Genomic DNA, 21248 nt, shown 5'->3' with positions numbered 1-21248 from the left:
TTATTTCAGGACAAGGATTGCCTCTTATTGTGTGTGTAAACAAAGCCTCATGTAATGGGGATCTGACCTCAGTTGGGACTCCTAGGTGCTGCAGTAAAACAAATAATTATAAATATTGCCTGGTTATTTTGATGTGCCCAACCATTAAGCCCAACTCCAGAGTTACCCATCCTCACAAACCTAGATTCACTCAAAGGAAATTATTTAGACTGTCACTAGTGAATAGAAATCACTGTCTCAATGTAGTCTACATTAGTATACTTTCCCAAACTGTCAAGTCAAATTTCAAAGCTATAAATACTATTTTGCCACCTAATTCCTTATCTACCTGCATTCTTGACAAGTACATAAATTCAGCAACACTGGCCTTTGTCGCTTAATGATCTCCTGGGTCTGTAGTTAATGTGAGTAACATTCTCATTAATTGAACAGACCTTATACAGGGTGCTCGAAAAGTCTTACTCAGTTCAATAGCTAAAGTCAATTAAGAGATGAAAATAAAATAAATGTGATAGTCCAAATATCATAAAAATCAATCCGCTCATTATATAGAGTGATGCTTTTATGGCAACTTTATCATTGGTCTTTGACTTTAGTTGCCTTATAGCCTCTGGTCTGTACTAAAATCTAAATAGGAAAGCTCAGTCATCTTTGAACGGGAATGGGACTTTATTTGAATTTCCTTTGGGATCTGATAGCTAAACCCTTTAGTACCACATCCTTTGACTATAATCAACATCCTATGAAGGGTTCTTGCACAATTCATTTACTTAACTCAATAGTACTGAATATGGAATTTACACTGTACAAAATGGTCCAAATTCAGTTCTCAGCTTCACTGGTGTAAATCTGCAGTAACTTCATTGACCTCAAAAGCATTACTCAAAATTTACATCAGTGTAATAAGGCTTAAAGAAGAAACTACTGTAGTGTATTTAATAAAATATGGAGCTAGATATTGATATAAACTTAATCAGATTTTGTATAAGGTTTGGAACCTCAAAAGTTTATTATTTCGGTCTTTGCCTAGATCATTTTTTTTTAGATTTCCATGGAAGAGTGTCAGCAAATCACTCTATCCATCAAAGTTGTTTATATCGCACAGTTTTAAACCACTGTTGATTTGATGGAGTGACAGGAGAACTTTTTCATTTAATCCCTTTTCTGCTGAGTTCTGCCAATCCAGTTTTTATTCTGGCACAGCATAGACATGTAACTTTACCACTGTGCTTTAAAGTATTGGGGCTCAATAAGGATCTCACTTACAGCGATGCAAGCTAGGAGTAACTCCATTGATGTAAGTGGAGCTACACTAGTTTTAAAATCAGCATCAGACTATCAGTATCCTATCTTGGATGCACTGAAATATTAATTTTCATTGCCTTTAAGTGTTTAGGATCAATGGCTTTATGATCTGTGTTATAAGATGATATCCTTGATTTGTGGTAGAATGCTAATGATGGCAAATGGAATTGTGCATGCCAGGTAAGGGCAATTTATGAGCTGCAGACCTGGTCTTTGCTTAAAAGTTTTGCCACCATAAGTATGTTTGTTAGGAGTGTGGGGAAAAAAATCACACTCCTAACCAACATAACTATGCCTGCAAAAGCCCTAGAGTGAACAGGCAAAGTGTCCTTTTGACTGTATTGTTTATTTTGTTCTGGGAACTGGTATAAGCTACATTGGGAAAGAACTCTTCAGCAGCTAAAAGTTGTGACTCCATGAAGGGAGTTTTTCAGTATAGGTTTATTGAAATAGCTCTACCAGTAAACCCTTTCTAATATATACAAGCCCGAGGTGTAGGATATAATTATCATTACAGAAAGATTTAGAGTCTTGATGTTGCATTGATGTTTGTGAAAACTATATTCTACCACTGCTTAAAAAAGAAGAAACACAGTTCTTCTAGGGTATTGTTTCTGAAGTGATTCACTGCTGTTCTTCTACTGTGATTCACTGCTGAGTATTGCTGTGGGAAATGACAACAAGACTAATTTCAGCAGACCATTGCAGTACTTGCTGACGCTAGAGTGAAACAAGACAAGGACACTTTTAATTCTTTTGCTAAAATGCTTGCATTTCTCATTTCTGTGGAGGTGAAAGAATGTTCTCATTTTATTATGGAAAAATAATGTAATAGATGATTTTAACTAATTTCATCATTTTATTTAATTAACTTTTCACATAGCGTTGTGAACCGGATGTATTGCATCATGCTAGCACAGAGCCATACCTATTTATCTGACTCAAGGCAGCAGTTCTGTAGATCTCAATAGGACTGTGACATTCTGTGCCTTGGGGGAACACCCTCTAACCCCCCATACTCCTCATTTATATATGATTGTGACCTTACATATAAAGCATGCCTTGTAAGGTATCAGGGAAAAGGTTCTGATCTGCTGAAAGTCATTTCTCTATCCATGTATGTATATCATTAATGCATATGAAGTTATGAGAATTGTGTTGTATGGTTGTCACTAAAATAAGTTGGGGAACGAGCCAGATATTAACTCCCTAGAGGAAATGGCAAGGAAAGTAACCAACACCTGGGTGGGGTATCAATCAGCCCATCAACATTGTCCAGCAAGGAAGCAACAATTCAGTGACTCACTTGCATGAAGCCACCCCACGGGAATTGCTAAACCTTGCCTGGAGACTCAGCAATGCGTACCCAGACATGCCTGACTTGTGCTCCCCAAGCACATAGGACTGAGATTATAAAACAGATGCAGTGGCCACATGTGGGGCCTTTCTCCTTTCCCCACCTTATGCTGCAAGCAACAAAGACACTGAGAAGAAGACTGAAGACTCCAACAGAGGAGACTTGCCCAGATTTAAGGGAAAATCTGTATATTAAGGACTGCAATATCCAATGGTGTCAGAGTTCCTTTCTCACTCTGAACTCTAGGGTACAGATGTGGGGACCTGCATGAAATACCCCTTGAGCTTATTCTTACCAGCTTAGGTTAAAAACTTCCCCAAGGTACAAACTTTGCCTTGTCCTTGAACAGTATGCTGCCACCACCAAGCATTTTAAACAAAGAACAGGGAAAGGGCCCACTTGGAGACGTCTTCCCCCAAAATATCCCCCCAAGCCCTACACCCCCTTTCCTGGGGAAGGCTTGATAATAATACTCACCAATTTGTACAGGGGAACACAGACCCAAACCCTTGGATCTTAAGAACAATGAAAAATCAATCCAGTTCTTAAAAGAAGAATTTTAATTAAAGAAAAGGTTAAAGGAATCACCTCTGTAAAATCAGATTCAAAATACCGAGGATCCCCCTGTGGGCAAACCCTTGAAGTTACAGAAAACAGGAATAAACCTCCCTCTTAACACAGGGAAAATTCACATAAAACAAAAGGTAAACTAATCCACCTTGCCTGGGTTACCTATACTGGTTGCAATATAGGAGACCTGGATTAGGATGGGTTGGAGAGGATGGATTTCTGTCTGGCCTCTCTCAGTCCCAAGAGAGAACAAACATGTAAACAAAGAGCACAAGCAAAAGCCTTTCCACCCCCACCCCCAAGATTTGAAAGTATCTTGTTCCCTTATTGGTCCTTTGGGTCAGGTGCCAGCCAGGTTAGCTGAGCTTCTTAACCCTTTAGAGGTAACAGGATGTTGCCTTTGGCCAGGAGGGATTTTATAGCATTGTATACAGAAAGGTGGTTACCCTTCCCTTTATATTTATGACAAGTGGGATGAGAAAAACTGCTTAATCTAGTTGCTGCCCAGTCTAATGGGGTTGAGAGTTTAGACTGCTTGTTTATATATTTTTTTCTTTTGGTAACTAACTCTGACTTTTTGCCTATCACTTAAAATCTTTTATAGTCAATAAAATTGTTTAACTGTTTATCTTTGCCAGTGAGTTTGTATGGAGTGTATGGCAAATCTGCTCAGGTTTTGCAACGGCTGGTGTATCCACCTTCCATTGATGAAGTGGTGAACCAATTAATAAATTTGTACTACTCATCTTGAGCAGTGCAAGACGTATATTCCTGGGGTACACTCCTGGGTGCCTGGGCGGATCTGGCTCTGATGCATTTCTCTGTGTGATTCATGAGTGGCTCTGGGAGCATTCATGCAATATAGCTGGGGGTGGGCCTTCACATGCGGTTGTGCTGAGTGATCACAGTGCCTGGAGGAGTTTGCTGCTTTTCACTAGCAAGGCATTGTGAGAGACAGCACAGGCTGGAGAGACTTCAGGGGCACAGTGGTCCCATAGTCCCAGGCTGTACCCCGGGGATCCCATCACAAGGATTATTGTGTGAAAATCAGGTGAGCAGGGTTTTGTCCTTTGAGGGGTCGAATTCTGTACTCACATACATCTGGGGAGCCTCATGGAAGATATTGGGGTTTTCTGGGTGTAAAAGAGGCCAGTATTGGGTCCCAAATTTATTTATCCTGTAACCAGGATCATTTGCAGCTTGAAATGTGATGGACCAAAGTCATTGTTCCAATACAAAAGCCATAAATCTTCTGTCTAGAATAGCTGTGGAAGCATTGAGTGAGAACAGGCCTTTCTGAACATCTTCTCTCCTTTCCTTTCTGCTCCAGTCAAAAAAGCCACCAAGTCAAAGTGCTTAAAGAGACAAACTCTAATCTGTGTCCTATTGCTGCTCTGCAGTAGGCTTTAGCACATGTAATACTTCCTGTTACAGCTGAATGGGAAATGCTGTATGCAGTAGAATTAGGGTGACCAGGTGTCCTGTTTTTAAAGGGACAGTCCTGTTTTTTGGGACTTTTTCTTATATAGGTGCCTATTCCCCCCCACCACTCCCTGTCCCATTTTTTCACAGTTGCTATCTGGTCACCCTAAGCCCTGGTCTACACTAGGACTTTAGGTCGAATTTAGCAGCGTTAAATCGATGTAAACCTGCACCTGTCCACACAATGAAGCCCTTTATTTTGACTTAAAGGGCTCTTAAAATTGATTTCCTTACTCCACCCCTGACAAGTGGATTAGCGCTTAAATCGGCCTTGCCGGCTCGAATTTGGGGTACTGTGGACACAATTCGACGGTATTGGACTCTGGGAGCTATCCCAGAGTGCTCCATTGTGACCGCTCTGGACAGCACTTTCAACTCAGATGCACTGGCGAGGTAGACAGGGAAAAGAACTGCGAACTTTTGAATCTCATTTCCTGTTTGGCCAGCGTGGCAAGCTGCAGGTGACCATGCAGAGCTCATCAGCAGAGGTGATCATGATGGAGTCCCAGAATCGCAAAAGAGCTCCAGCATGGACCGAATGGGAAGTACGGGATCTGATCGCTGTATGGGGAGAGGAATCCGTGCTATCAGAACTCTGTTCCAGTTTTCGAAATACCAAAACCTTTGTCAAAATCTCCCAGGGCATGAAGGATAGAGGCCATAACAGGGATCCGAAGCAGTGCCGCATGAAACTTAAGGAGCTGAGGCAAGCCTACCAGAAAACCAGAGAGGCGAACGGCCACTCCGGGTCAGAGCCCCAACCATGCCGCTTCTATGATGAGCTGCATGCCATTTTAGGGGGTTCAGCCACCACTACCCCAGCCGTGTTGTTTGACTCCTTCAATGGAGATGGAGGCAACACAGAAGCAGGTTTTGGGGACGAAGAAGATGATGATGAGGAGGAGGAGGTTGTAGATAGCTCACTGCAAGCAAGCGGAGAAACCGGTTTTCCCGACAGCCAGGAACTGTTTCTCACCCTGGACCTGGAGCCAGTACCCCCTGAACCCACCCAAGGCTGCCTCCTGGACCCGGCAGGCGGAGAAGGGACCTCTGGTGAGTGTACCTTTTAAAATACTATACATGGTTTAAAAGCAAGCATGTGAAAGGATTACTTTGCCCTGGCATTCGCGGCTCTCCTGGATGTACTCCCAAAGCCTTTGCAAAAGGTTTCTAGGGAGGGCAGCCTTATTGCGTCCTTCATGGTAGGACACTTTACCACTCCAGGCCAGTAACATGTACTCGGGAATCATTGTACAACAAAGCATTGCAGTGTATGTTTGCTGGCCTTCAAACAACATCCGTTCTTTATCTCTCTGTGTTATCCTCAGGAGAGTGAGATATAATTCATGGTCGCCTGGTTGAAATAGAGTGCTTTTCTTCAGGGGACACTCAGAGGAGCCCGTTCCTGCTGGGCTGTTTGCCTGTGGCTAAACAGAAATGTTCCCCACTGTTAGCCACGGGGAGGGAGGAGGGTTGAGGGGGTAGCCACGTGGTGGGGGGAGACAAAATGCGACCTTGTAACGAAAGCACATGTGTTATGTATGTAATGTTAACAGCAAGGTTTACCCTGAAAGAGTGTAGCCACTGTTTTATAAAATGTGTCTTTTTAAATACCGTTGTCCCTTTTTTTTTCTCCACCAGCTGCATGTGTTTCAATGATCACAGGATCTTCTCCTTCCCAGAGGCTAGTGAAGATTAGAAAGAAAAAAAAACGCACTCAAGATGAAATGTTCTCCGAGCTCATGCTGTCCTCCCACACTGACAGAGCACAGATGAATGCGTGGAGGCAAATAATGTCAGAGTGCAGGAAAGCACAAAATGACTGAGAGGAGAGGTGGCGGGCTGAAGAGAGTAAGTGGTGGGCTGAAGCTCAAAAGTGAAGACAGGGCTGAAGCTCAAATGTGGCAGCAGCATGATGAGAGGAGGCAGGATTCAATGCTGAGGCTGCTGGAGGACCAAACCAGTATGCTCCAGTGTATGGTTGAGCTGCAGCAAAGGCAGCTGGAGCACAGACTGCCACTACAGCCCCTGTGTAACCAACCGCCGTCCTCCCCAAGTTCCATAGCCTCCACACCCAGACGCCCAAGAATGCGGTGGGGGGGCCACCGGCCAACCAGCCACTCTGCCACAGAGGATTGCCCAAAAAAAAAAGAAAGCAGCATTCAATAAATTTTAAAGTTGTAAACTTTTAAAGTGCTGTGTGGCATTTTCCTTCCCTCCTCCACCACCCCTCCTGGGCTACCTTGGTAGTCATCCCCCTATTTGTGTGATGAATGAATAAAGAATGCATGAATGTGAAGCAACAATGACTTTATTGCCTCTGCAAGCGGTGATCGAAGGGACAAGGGGAGGGTGGTTAGCTTACAGGAAAGTAGAGTGAACCAAGGGGCGGGGGGTTTCATCAAGGAGAAACAAACAGAACTTTCACACCTTAGCCTCGCCAGTCATGAAACTGGTTTTCAAAGCTTCTCTGATGTGTACCACACCCTCCTGTGCTCTTCTAACTGCCCTGGTGTCTGGCTTCGCGTAACCAGCAGCCAGGCAATTTGCCTCAACCTCCCACCCCTCCATAAATGTCTCCCCTTTACTCTCACAGATATTCTGGAGCGAGCAGTAATAACAGTGGCAATATTGGTTGCGCTGAGGTCTAAGTGAGTCAGTAAACTGCGCCAGCGCGCCTTTAAATGTCCAAATGCACATTCTACCACCATTCCGCACTTGCTCAGCCTGTAGTTGAACAGCTCCTGACTACTGTCCAGGCTGCCTGTGTACAGCTTCATGAGCCATGGCATTAAGGGGTTGGCTGGGTCCCCAAGGATAACTATAGGCATTTCAACATCCCCAACAGTTATTTTCTGGTCTGGGAATAAAGTCCCTTCCTGCAGCTTTTGAAACAGACCAGAGTTCCTGAAGATGCGAGTGTCATGTACCTTTCCCGGCCATCCCACGTTGATGTTGGTGAAACGTCCCTTGTGATCCACCAGTGCTTGCAGCACTATTGAAAAGTACCCCTTGCGGTTTATGTACTCGCCGGCTTGGTGCTCTGGTGCCAAGATAGGGATATGGGTTCCATCTATGGCCCCACCACAGTTAGGGAATCCCATTGCAGCAAAGCCATCCACTATGACGTGCACATTTCCCAGGGTCACTACCCTTGATATCAGCAGATCATAGAATCATAGAATCATAGAATATCAGGGTTGGAAGGGACCCCAGAAGGTCATCTAGTCCAACCCCCTGCTCGAAGCAGGACCAATTCCCAGTTAAATCATCCCAGCCAGGGCTTTGTCAAGCCTGACCTTAAAAACCTCTAAGGAAGGAGATTCTACCACCTCCCTAGGTAACGCATTCCAGTGTTTCACCACCCTCTTAGTGAAAAAGTTTTTCCTAATATCCAATCTAAACCTCCCCCACTGCAACTTGATCTTTGATTGCATGGGCTACTTGCATCGCAGCAGCCCCCACAGTAGATTTGCCCACTCCAAATTGATTCCCAGCTGACCGGTAGCTGTCTGGCATTGCAAGCTTCCACAGGGCTATTGCCACTCGCTTCTCAACTATGAGGGCTGCTCTTATCTTGGTATTCATGTGCTTCAGGGCAGGGGAAAGCAAGTCACAAAGTTCCATGAAAGTGCCCTTACGCATGCGAAAGTTTCGCAGCCACTGGGAATCGTCCCAGACCTGCAACACTATGCGGTCCCACCAGTCTGTGCTTGTTTCCCGAGCCCAGAATCAGCGTTCCACAGCATGAACCTGCCCCATTAGCACCATGATGCATGCATTGGCAGGGCCCATGCTTTCAGAGAAATCTGTGTCCATGTCCTGATCACTCTCGTGACCGCGCTGACGTCGCCTCCTCACCCGGTATCGCTTTGCCAGGTTCTGGTGCTGCATATACTGCTGGATAATGCGTGTGGTGTTTAATGTGCTCCTAATTGCCAAAGTGAGCTGAGCGGCCTCCATGCTTGCCTTGGTATGGCGTCCGCACAGAAAAAAGGCGCAGAACGATTGTCCGCCATTGCTCTGACAGAGGGAGGGGCGACTGACGACACGGCTTACAGGGTTGGCTTCAGGGAATTAAAATCAACAAAGGGGGTGGCTTTACATCAAGGAGTATTTCAGGCAGGACTTCACGGAGGGTTCCAATAAGAAATGGTGCACCTAAGTTATTGTTCTTATTGGAACAAGGAGGTTAGTCTGGCCTCTGATTGATACATGGCTAGATTTACCTCGCTGCACCTTCTCTGTGAGTGACTTCAGTGTGACCTAGAGGAATGAGTCCCCTAGACGGGGGAGGAGGCAAATGAGTACAAAACAAATCTGGTCTATTTCTTGTTTTGATCCACTCCATCTATCTTTTACATCTTTGGCTGGCAGCAGATGGTGCAGAAGGACTGCATGCCATCCACATCTCATGGCTGCTTGGCAGAAGATGGTACAGTACGACTGCTAGCCATCCTCATCTCTTGCCTGCCCGGCAGAAGATAGTAAAATACGACTGCTAGCGATCCTCATCTCTTGCCTGCCTGGCAGAAGATGGTACAGTACGACTGCTAGCATCCGTATCGCCTGCCTGCTCACCATAAGACGGTTCAATAGGACTGACTGCAGGACTAAAGAGAATGACCTGGTCAAGTCACTCCAAATTTAGTCCCATGTCTGCCCAGGCGCTCGTAGCCGACGTGGCCAGGAGCACCTCGGACATGACGATGACGGCTACCAGTCGTACTGTACCGTCTGCTGCCAGAAGGCAATGGGTTGCTGCTACTGTGTAGCAATGACGTACCACGTCTGCCAGCACCCAGGAGACATACGGTGACGGTTACCTGAGCGGGCTCCTTGCTTGCCGTGGTATGGCGTCTGCACAGGTAACTCAGTAAAAAAGGCGCGAAACAATTGTCTGTCCTTGCTTTCATGGAGGGAGGGAGGGAAGGGGGGCCTGACGATATGTACCCAGAACCACCCGCGACAATGTTTTAGCCCCATCAGGCATTGGGATCTCAACCCAGAATTCCAATGGGCAGCGGAGACTGTGGGAACTGTGGGATAGCTACCCACAGTGCAATGCTCCGGAAGTCGACTCTAGCCTCGGTACTGTGGAAGCACTCCGCCGAGTTAATGCATTTAATGCACTTAGAGCATTTTCTGTGGGGACACACACACTCGAATATATAAAACCGATTTCTGAAAAAAACGACTTCTATAAATTCGACCTTATTCCATAGTGTAGACATACCCTAAGTAGAATGAACCTATTTCACTACATCCTTTACCGTGGCTGAGAGGCAGAGAAGGAGCAGTAAATGACAGGAACAAAAGAATGTAAAAATAAAGATTCCCCATCCCCCCAGACACACACAAACACACACACATGATCTTTGCTTCCTGTGAAGCAAGTGTTATAACAGTTTGAGTGCCTGTTGTCCCCCACACACTGGTGTGTTCTTTCATGTGGTAACTTCTGAAGAATGAACATAGAGATCCAGGATTGTTGTTTCATCATTGCTCACAGGTAAGGGGCATATTTGGTTACAAATTATAAATTAAAATAGCTTGTCATTGCCAAGCAAAGAGTACTATGCCACAGTGAAATTCTCCATTAACAATCCCCTGAGGCCTACATATCCATATCTAGTACATAGCTCTCATTTATAATTACCCAGCTAAACACATGCAAGCAATCGAATTTCTGACAATTACATTTGACATTAATTACTTTTTTATCTGAAGGATTAACTGAATTCTACTCTACCAAATTAGTTGAGAAATCCTCTTCTGTGCTCTGCTACCGGCTGTCACTGAGCCCAGAATCATTTCCCAGGGTGAAGCTGCTAATGATTATTTTCTCCAATAGGCCACAGGTCTTCCCTTATCAGCTGCTTAATTGAGATCTTGATTGCGCACCATGGATTCAAGTATAAAAGACAGAACTAAAGTCTTTGATATTTGTGGGGGGGGGGTTATTTGTTTTTCTTTTCCAGACACAGACAAATACAGTGGCTCTATATACGGTGGCTAATAGCAAGCAAACCACAAAGTCTCAGATCTGGTGACATGTTGTGGAGCAGTAGTGACTTTTGTCCCTACTCTTTGAATAAGGCTCAAAAAGTTTTAAAGCATATTGTAAATGTACGTAACCACATCAGTGTAGCCTTTCTTTAGATCTTGAGCTAGTCATCATCTATCGTCTATCTAATAGTCCCATCATGTTATTATACATAAGGCACCCGTATTGTATCAGGGGCCTAAGGAATTTCTTTTATTTTGCCTACCCGTCTCCATATAGAGAGCCCCTGGCAATGGGTGGGATGGGATGAAAGGGATTTATTATGATTATTTATGAAGTGCCTGGGGACCAACTAAGAACAAGGTCCCATTGTGCTAGGCACAGTAATAATGGAGTAGTAGAGACTTTACATTCTAACAAATAAGACAAACACAGGGTAGGGGAGAAGGGTGTAATACACAAAAGAGGTAGCAGAGCAATGGGATGAAAAATTCATGTTAGTTCCATGATTTTCATTTAATTCTTTGGGTGGGGTGGAGATAAGCTAACCATAACAAAAAAAGAAAGGGAGAGGAGACATTGAAGGGACACGGCAGGGAGGGAAAGAAGGAGGGTAGCATGCCAGGCACATGGGGTGGAAGAGTATAGCTACACCATGACACAGGGGTTTGAAATGGGATGCCATCACTTCCTGGCATCCATCTTGGAAGTGCAGGAACATACCACACCAGCTCTACCACAACGAGGTCTCAGTTGCGTGAAACCGCACTGCAGAGCCACAGTTGAGCAGAGGCTTGTCTACCCAAGGCCACAGTCCATACTACCAGGGTGTGAATTCTAGAGCACTCTAATATGTCGCTAACGGCCCTGTGTAGACCCTGCTGGTGCAAGCTGAAAGCTACCTAGTGCATGTTAACACAGTCCTGTTTGAAATGGGATACCCCAAAATGAACTAGATACCTTTTAGTTCATGCCTGCAGGGTCTACATGCGGTAGTTAGAGCACGCTACAATTCACACCCCCTTTGTCTGGACTGCAGTGGTATGTGGACAAGTTCCGAGCCTGTGTTGGCTTTCCCGTGACAGCAAAGGAGTGGTATTTAATACAGGACTGTGGAGCATTCAGCAGTACTGTAGCAGTAATTAGTAACACAGAAATCTTAAACAGAGAGGGGAATGGAATGAGAAAATCATGTATAGCCATTATAAATTTATGCATAGAGCCACAGGAAGTTTATCAGGAGAGACCAGCTCTGGGTCTGATTCTGCCACCTTTAGATGGAGTAACACCTCATTCTTCTTCCTGTTCAAGGGGCTATGCTGAGTAAGATTCTACTCAGTGTTGAGGACTGTGTTGGAACTGCAAGCTATCACTTAAGTAAGAAGGGAAACTGGTCCTGCTTGCAGGGTAGGGGTTTCTGAATCAAAGCATGCCAGCACAGTCAGTTTGCAGATAGCCTACAGTAAGAATGGGGGAGTTGCACCTGCCTGTTTTAGAGAGCAGCTGGCTCTGTTTCTCTCTGGTTTTGGGGTTCTTGTGTATTATCACTCTGAATTCTAAAAAATAAAGTAGTGTTTCATTGCAACCTTCCAACAACAGAGTTCGTTTTTATCTAATTTCTCTGTGTGTATGCTGTGAACATAACAAGTGTGAGTAAGAGAGGCAGAATTGGGCCTTAGTATTCAGGAAGTGATGTTTGCAGTGTTGTATAGCCATGTTGGTCCCAGGATATTAGAGAGAAAAGGTGGGTGAGGTAATATCTTTTATTGGATCATTTTCTGTTGGTGAGAGAGACAAGTTTTTGAGTTTACACAGAGCTCTGCTTCTCTTTCTTCAGACCTGAAGAAGAGTTCTGTGAAAGCCTCTGTCTCCCACCAACAGAAGTTGGTCCAGTAGAAGATATTACCATACCCCCCTTATCTCTCTTGCAAATAATGTTTGCACTTAGGTCATGACTGTGTTCAAACAACTTTCGGAGTAGGCCTGTTAACACTGGACTTGTTTGTTTTAGCAGCCAGTAAATCATAGATTATTCTCCTTACATTGTGACAAAGGAGGACAGCCATGTGTAAAGGCCATTTTATTTTGATTGTTCCCTTTTAGGTCTACTTTTTTCACTTATGTCTGGCTTATAAACATCTTGAGAACCAAATTGGTGTAAGTATCAAGCGTCAACAAGAACAAGGTAAACCACACTGCCCTAGCTATAGTTGTTTCTTACAAGATAGTGATCATCAGCAATTTTGCTTCACAGGACAGCAGAACTTAAACATAAAACCTTCTCACATAAAAGTTTGTAGATGACACAACGATTGTGAGAGCCGTAAATAATGATGACAACAGGTCACTGATACGGAGCAATCTAAGTTACTTGGTAAACTGGGCAAAAGAAAACATGTATTTTAATATGGGCAAATACAAAAGTATACATATAGGAATAAAGAATGTACACCATACTTACAGGATGAGGGACTCTACCTTGGGAAGCAGTGACTCAGAAAAAGATTTGGGGAGTCATGGTGAATAATCAGCTGAACATGAACTCCCAGTGCAATGGTGTGGCCAAATGGGATAATGCAATCCTCAAGAAGGAGAAGAGAGGACATTTTACCTCTGTATTTGGCATTGGTGCAATAGCTGCTGGAATATTGTATCTAGTTCTGGTGTTCACAATTCAAGATAAATAGGAGAGGGTTCAGAGAAGAATAACTAAAGGATTGGGAATTTTGCTTTACAGTGATAGACTCAAGGAGCTCAATCTATTTAGTTTAACAAAGAGAAGGTTAAGGAGTGACTTTTCACAGTCTATAAGTATCTTCATGGGGCACAAATATTTAATAATGGGCTCTTCATTTTGGAGAGAAAGATATAACAAGATCCAATGGCTGGAAATTGAAGTTAGAGAAATTCAAATGGGATATGAAGTGTACATTTTTAACAGTGAGTAATTGGCCATTGGAATAACTCACCAGGGGACTGTGGCGGATTCTCCATCATTGGAAATTTTTAAATCAAGATTGGATTTATGTTCTAAAAGATATATGCTTCAGTTCAAACAGGAATTGTTTCAGGGAAATTCTACAGCCTGTATTAGGCAGGATGTCAGATTACATGATCACAGTGGTCCCTCTGGCCTTGGAATCTTTAAATCTCTGAATTTTGCTAATCCCAAGGTTTTCGTAGACTCAGTTTAATGGGTGGCTCCATAAAAGAGACGCCAACACATCAGTTGACAGTGTTAAGTACTCTGTGAATAAAGCTTGTCAGAGGGATAAATCCTGTGGGTTCATTATAGCTGCATTTAAGGTACAGTAGTTATGTTGCACTGCCATTTCATTTGGTGTGGATATTGCTCAACCTCTAATCCACTTTCTATATCTTCCCCACCTTTAATCAACAAAACAACAAGAACCTTGTGGGATGTCTCTTGCTAGGGACTGAAAATCAATCTTCCTGCCTAGGAAGTTTTACTTGTTCTACAAATGCCCTGAAGTATTTGTCTCCAGAAGGTCAGCATCTCTGTAATGCCTGGTACAGAAAAAGAGATTTATTTCAGCAGGAAAAGCACCTGCTTTCCCCCCAAAGATCCTTTTTAAAAGAGCTGTAAAACGTACAAAAAAACATATTTCTCCAAGTTCTCCTGAGCTATCCTGCCCTGCTCTGGCTGGTTCTACTTTGCTCCTGTCAGCAGACCGGGTCGTAAGTGGTCAGGCCTAGTAGTCGAAGCGGGAGTCAGGCCTAGTGGTCAGAGTCCAAATGCCAGAGCCAAGGGCCGAGACAGCGCCGGAGTCAGAAGTTAGACACAAGGGCCAGAACTGGACTGCCAGGAGTCAGGAAAGGCAGAAGCAGGTCTGATTCTGAGGCAGGAGCAAGGCTGGAACAGGATGGGAACAAGGCTGGGTGCAGGGCACTATCTGGGGCGGAGGAGTGGAGGAGTAAAGCAGCAGCAGGACTTGGAGAGACGAGCACAGGGAGCCAGAGAGTCCATGAGCACATGTACTGAGCAGCCAATGAGCAAACTGCTGCTGCTGCTGAGCATCAGAACTGGCTGGCTGGTTTCCTCAGCCAATCAAACAGGCCAGCTGGCTCTTTAGGGGATCAGATGTACTGAGCAGGCATAGCTGAGGGCCTTATTCCTAACAGCTGCTTTCTCTCACATAGAGGTCAATATAACAAAGGAAGGATTTTCCCAGTCCATTGTTTTCCCTTATGTATATACATTATATGAGTAATAAACACAAACATGGTAGAAAGCTGATTCAATGCTTAGGGCAGGCTAGTCACAAGACGTTATCACAACAAAAGAGTGTTTGTATAAAATAGCGCTTCTATAATAGTACTTGAGTCTCCCTCAAAGCCATAGTGCATGTTTAGGTTATAATTTCTATCACTTTTCAAAAAGTTTGGGTTCATAATTTTGGAGGGAACTTGGCAAAAGTGCCAGGATCATGGCAGCTGATTAAGTACAAGATCCATTCATAGTAGGGATTGTTGTATTAAATGTAATCACAGGTCTATTAAAAAAACCTAACTATAAATACAGTTACAGATTTCCACACAGTTTGAATTTCAGCATTGTCTTCTTTGTTTACCAGATACCACACCCTGTCCGAAATATATAACTAGTGGGTGAATAATAACACGCACACACACAAATCATTACAGAGGTAAATTCTAGGAGAACTGAAGGAACACTCCCCCAGAAAGATTGTGCAAAATCTAATTCATGTTAACCACATTTAAAATCCAAATGTATGTAACCGTATGAAGCAGATAACCATGCCAAAAGTTTTCACCTCAGGTATCTGCAATAATGTAATTATATTTTGCTTTGTTCAGATAATCAATGTTATTTCAGGCCAAATCTTTCCTCTTTTCAGTCATAAGTTCCTAGTACACTACATTCCTTGGTGTATGTGTGTACATATGTTTTTATTTTTTGTTAAGATTAATGAAAGTACCTTTTCATTGTGCCAACAATGTGGGTCTGACTGAAACTGGAGCTTTCTGAGAGTCTGGAGAAGTGGTAAGTGTTCATTACTGTCTAGTAGAAGGGTAAAGAACCTGACAAATAGTGTTAAGAAACAAAAAAAGGAGAGCTGAAAGGAAGTGGGGTAGGGCAGAGAGACCCCACACTGGCAATGAGAGGGTTAATAGGAGATCGGCTGCAGTATGCGCTCCTTGAAGGCAAGCCATGGATAGAAGGGCTGGGTCCTACCAAAGGTTCTTTGGGCAGTCCTGTTTTGAGCTGTGATTTCTTGTTCCTCATTTCTTTTGGCCTTTAACATTCCAGAAGGGTCACAACTGAAGTGTGCCTTGCGTGGAGGGCTAAAGCATCACTACATTGGACCTCGCAAGTGACAGTGACCTATCAGCAGAGAACGACAGCTGGATGAGTCATGCCCTGACTGGCCATGAAGGGGTGCCACAGAGGCACACCTGGTCACAGAATGCCACCTCTGAATGGAAAATTTCAGTTTACGCATTTGTTCTAATACACAGGATTGTTGTAGCCACGTCAGTTCCAGGATATTAGAGAGACAGGGTGCGTGAGATCATTCTTTTATTGGACCAAATTCTCCTGCTGGGAGAGAGAGACAAGCTTCAGAGCTACACAGCACTCTTCCTCAGGTCTCTCACCAGCAGAAGTTGGTCTAATGGAAGATATTACATCACCCACCTTGCATTATTTCTAAGACACTTTTATATTAAAACAATACATACAGTGTGTTCTTGTTCAGTGTTCACAAGTCACGCAGTGACAAGGCAGAGCATTCAGCATTCTTATCCTTGACATGCATATCTAACTTTTCTATCTGGTTATTACAAACAAAAACTCTGACAAAGGTTATTCTTTAATTTTCCCTAATTTAAAGGGTACAGTTTACAGTGTAGCTCTCATGAATGCATACACAAGAGAGCTTTGACTTTCATTTATTGTTCAGTGATACTAAGTACACAGAGTACATTATCGGTGTACCTCCCTCCGATGGATAAAGTACATCACTACTATTTTATTTGAGTAGTTCTATGATATTTTTAATTCCATCACAGGATTTACGCACCATATCCTGCAATAAATAAATAAAAACCTTCAGGTAAAATGACCATTGTGTTTGTGGGTTTAGGCACTTTATTTTATCACAGTTCTCACTGTAGTAGCTGTTAGGGGGCTTATTCCTTCACCCACTTACTTCCCTGGTCCTTCTCGCATGAACAGAGGGCAACAATATCCAAAGTCCAAAGGTGCAAACAATTTGATGTTTATTGGGGTGAACTTCCAGCAAGCATGATTCCAGTTTCCTTCCTTAGTGTCCCCCTTCCCAGCTCTGACACCACAGAGCCTTACACCTGTGTCCCTGTTCCCATTCCTGCCCTTAGCCAAACATGATTCCAATTTTCCCACCCCCATTCCCTCTTTCCATTTCCCCTCCCCACACCCACCCAAACACTCACCCACTTCCTGATTGACTGCAGACTATATAGTAAAACTTGAGTTCTGCTTAGCTATACCTTAACCAATCATTTTCCTGAAATTTAACTCACCAATCCTAAAGTATTGTAACATGACTATGTAACCAATTATATCCCACCACCTTAATTAGTTTACACCCAGCAAAATTAATTATACAGCAGACAGAAACAATCACAGAACCAGACAGAGATTATACAGACAAACAATAGCAAAGTGGGAACTATAATGACAAAACAGTACAAAAGTGAGGATTTCACATCCCAGCTATTGATAAGTGAGTTCTTGCTAGACAGGATGCTATCAAACTAAGTTTCCTTTTACATTTTCTAGGCTCTTCCCTTTCTCTGGAGGTGATAGGCACTGTCAGGACAGGATTGTATTCCTAACAGCCCCATAGCACCTTATTTCAATGTGACTAGGTTGGAATGTGAGGATGTGACCATTCGCTTCCCAGCTTATGGCTGCCTCTGCTGCTTAGCCAGAGGCCTTAGCCTAAGAACAGGGCCTCAGACTGTCACAGTAAGAGAAAGACCTTACCCCGGCAGACAATGATTTTGATTCTTTCTTTTATACCTCTATAACTAGCCAAGTGATAAGAATACACCTACATTCTTAAAGTACAGGCCTTTGCAGACAGGCCTGAATATCTATATCCTAACACTGATTTAAAAGCTCTTTAGGTGCCTAAGGATGCAGACTGCGGTTTACAAAAGTGCTTAAGCAGATTAGGGTCCGAACTCCCATTGAAATCAGTAGGACTGTTGATGGCAGCATGCACTCTATCTGACTTGGATAACTAACCAGGAACTGGAATGTGGTGCATGGACTGGCCCATTAGTCACATTCAATTCTTAGTATATTCCTATGCCATTACGCTCCCCTACAGTTTGTGCTAAATAAAGGAGTCCCTCCCTCCATCATCTTCTTCCTACTCACTAGTGTACAGGAGAGGAGAGGATTGGGGGTAAGTTCTTTCTATTAGAATATCCTAATGCTGCATTCTATAGAGCAAGGTGTTCCAGTAGCTAAAGCACTGGCCAGGATCTCAGGAGACCCGAGTTCTGTTCCCAGATCTTTTGGGTGACTTGGTATCTTTGTACCTTAGTTTCCCCTCTGCAAAATGGGGATATTGATATTGCCCCCCTTGGCAAAGAGCTTTGAACGCTACTAATGAAAAGCACTAGGTATTATTATCTTATCTTGGCTCCAAAGTTCCCCAAATCCTACTGTAATCATCCTCTTTCAAGAATGTTCCTTATCTTCCTTTCTGAAGAGCAGGGCTAGGACTGTTTAGAATGACAATGATAGGCAGAGGATATGCTTGCATTCTTGTTTGTCTAGAATGTCATATTTCCCACATTAGCATTTATGAAACAGAATTCCAAATATTTGGGTCAACATGGGGGAGGGGTCACCAAGAGGGGGTGCACTCTGCTCCATTATAATGGCTTCATACCTAAATTCCTCTACCATATACAGCGCTGAGTGGAAGGGTCCTTTTATTTTGCTCTTTGCAGAAATTGAGAAAGGCTTAAAAATAACACTTTAGGGTTCCCAAAATGACCCTGACTTTTTAAAAATCTGATGTTTATTTTTGGGTGATATAACTGGACATTGCTTACATCTCTTAATAAGAATCCCTCTTCTCCCCAGCCCAAATATATTAAATTGATTGGGAACAGCTGCTACTCAGGCTCTTGGAGTTTTATAACATGTTGTCAAACCCTTTGAACACAGCTGGCAAACAGACGTTCATCGGAGGATGCATGCCGGCAACATCCTCTTTGGCTCTATGTGGTGAAAAGGTAAGATGGTCATTTGTGAAAAAATTTCTAAAGCAGATGCTGCACCAGCAAATGTTCATATTTAGAAGTCTTTCATGTAGTGTCCATCAGACATAGCTATTCAAGCTTTATACTGGAGCTGTAAAAAGACAACAACAGTAGAGATGAACCCAACTACCTGCAAGGGATTTGCCTTGAACTATTTATCTTTAGCAATAACTCTTTCAAACAAAGTTTTAGTGAACATATTATATGGCATTGTTTTCTCACTCAGAATTCAGGAAAGGGGATACTTAGATAAACACAGAGGCGTCATTGGATTATACAGAAAATTTCAGAACCTGAACAGAGATTGCAGGAGAGATTCATGTAGTTCCAGCCCACAATTGCCCAGAACTGCAATTTCAAATTAAGTCCTGCCCAGCCCCAGGCTGGAGCAGGCTCATATAGACAGAATCTTCAGCATTTTTAGCTCTGAAGATCTAGCAAGTCTCCACAGGATATGTGCGATCTTGTGATTTATAACATGGCCAAATTTGGGTAGATTTTCACAGAGATGACAAAGGTGCTCCTCTGACACAAAGTCCACACCCCCTGCCAAATTTCATGTCTCTCTTCCATAACATGGAGGTGGTACAGCTTTTCAAAAAAAAAGTCACCAGAATTTTTAACATGGGCAAAATAAATTCAGAATAGAATTCAGAATACACTCTGAATAGAAAATTTCCTCCCAAATGGGTAAATTTTGGCAAATTTATAAGCAACTGAATCCAGAATCTTATAAGGGGAAGTGTAGGGCAACCTTCATAATGGGTGAGCTACCAGCAGTGCCTATAATAAACACACTGACTCTAATTTTACTATTATCACAGAGTTTTCCGCAGTTCGTGAGTGAGTTCTTTTAAATGGTGGCATGTAGTTTGGCATTTACTTGTACAAAGTCACTAGTTAACACCACTGCATCTCATTCATAATCAAAGTTCTAAAACATGGTTAATGGCTCAGTTGTTAGAATATGCATTCAATGCCCAAAGGAAAGGGGAGAAACTTACCAGTGAGGTGTACCTCTGTACTTTAAACCAATGGCAGGACATTACGGGTGGGAAATGGAAGAATTTTCAGCTTCATCCTACCAGAACAAACCAAGTTAGCAGAGGTGAAGAAAGATTCCTCTTCTTGGTAAGTTCAGGTGAGCAATCACGGATTGCTGTGAAGAGTAGACAAGGAAAATTTACTTTAAGCAAAGTGAAATGTAAGCAACAGACAATGGGGTTAGTAGGAAGAAAACTATGATGCACTCAACAACTTACAAAGAGAATACCATTCAGGGATAATATTTTATTTTGCTCATATAAGAGCAATAATTTCTACAGTTGTTCTCACGTGCAACCCAACACCCTCACTTTGGGGAAAAAAGGAAAGCCAGGATTTTCTTCTATACAGACCTGAATTGCTTATTGTTCTGTTCTTATTAAACACTAAATTATACTATATGGTGAAGTCCTATCAAATGCCTCATCTGGCAGCGTTGGGCAAATCCTGATCTCACATTTACATCCTGATCTCATTTCATAATGCAAGTCAGATCAGAATCTAGCCACTACTTTGCAGGTTGGCTGCCCAGTTTAGGAAGCAGCAGCTGTGTTTAGTAATCATGCCTAGTCTATGTTAGAACAAATCTTTGAAAATCTATTAAACCCATACAGGCTATGGTTTTGCCAATTTATGACAGTGCAATCAATTAGGGCACGCAGCCAGGTAGATTTTCTTTTTATTTGGTTTAAAATGTCACTAAGAGCTACTGATTTATTGTTTTTGCATATGGAGAAAGCCTAGATGTGTTCCAGGATTCTGTTTGGTAAAATGTGTGTTTTGACAAATTAATTCTGCTATAAATGTAATGCAAGTAATGTGCAAATCTTGTCTTCCTTGTTTGCTGTGTTACATAAGCCTTCCTTTCCCTTAAACCTGGTGCTTTAATCTGTTTTTGCCAGTGGATAAAAACAATTATTCCTGTTTGCTATCTCAAGCCCTTCAACTAACAAAACAATCACTTAAATTCTACCTTGGTTTAACATAACTGTTGACACAAGATGTAGCAATGATACAGCTATTGCCAAAAGTCCCAGGGTTCATGGAAAGTACATATAAAGAGATATATGAAAAATAATGTCTTATTAAAATCAGTGGGGGACAAAGTCCGATCAGTGGAATGTAGAAATATTGAAATACCTGTTGTCTCCAAAAGGCAAGAAGATCTTTTTGTCT

Source organism: Lepidochelys kempii, chromosome 3, assembly GCF_965140285.1.
Source record: "Lepidochelys kempii isolate rLepKem1 chromosome 3, rLepKem1.hap1, whole genome shotgun sequence".
Classification (NCBI taxonomy): Eukaryota; Metazoa; Chordata; order Testudines; family Cheloniidae; genus Lepidochelys; species Lepidochelys kempii.
Note: the sequence above shows the minus strand (reverse complement) of the source record.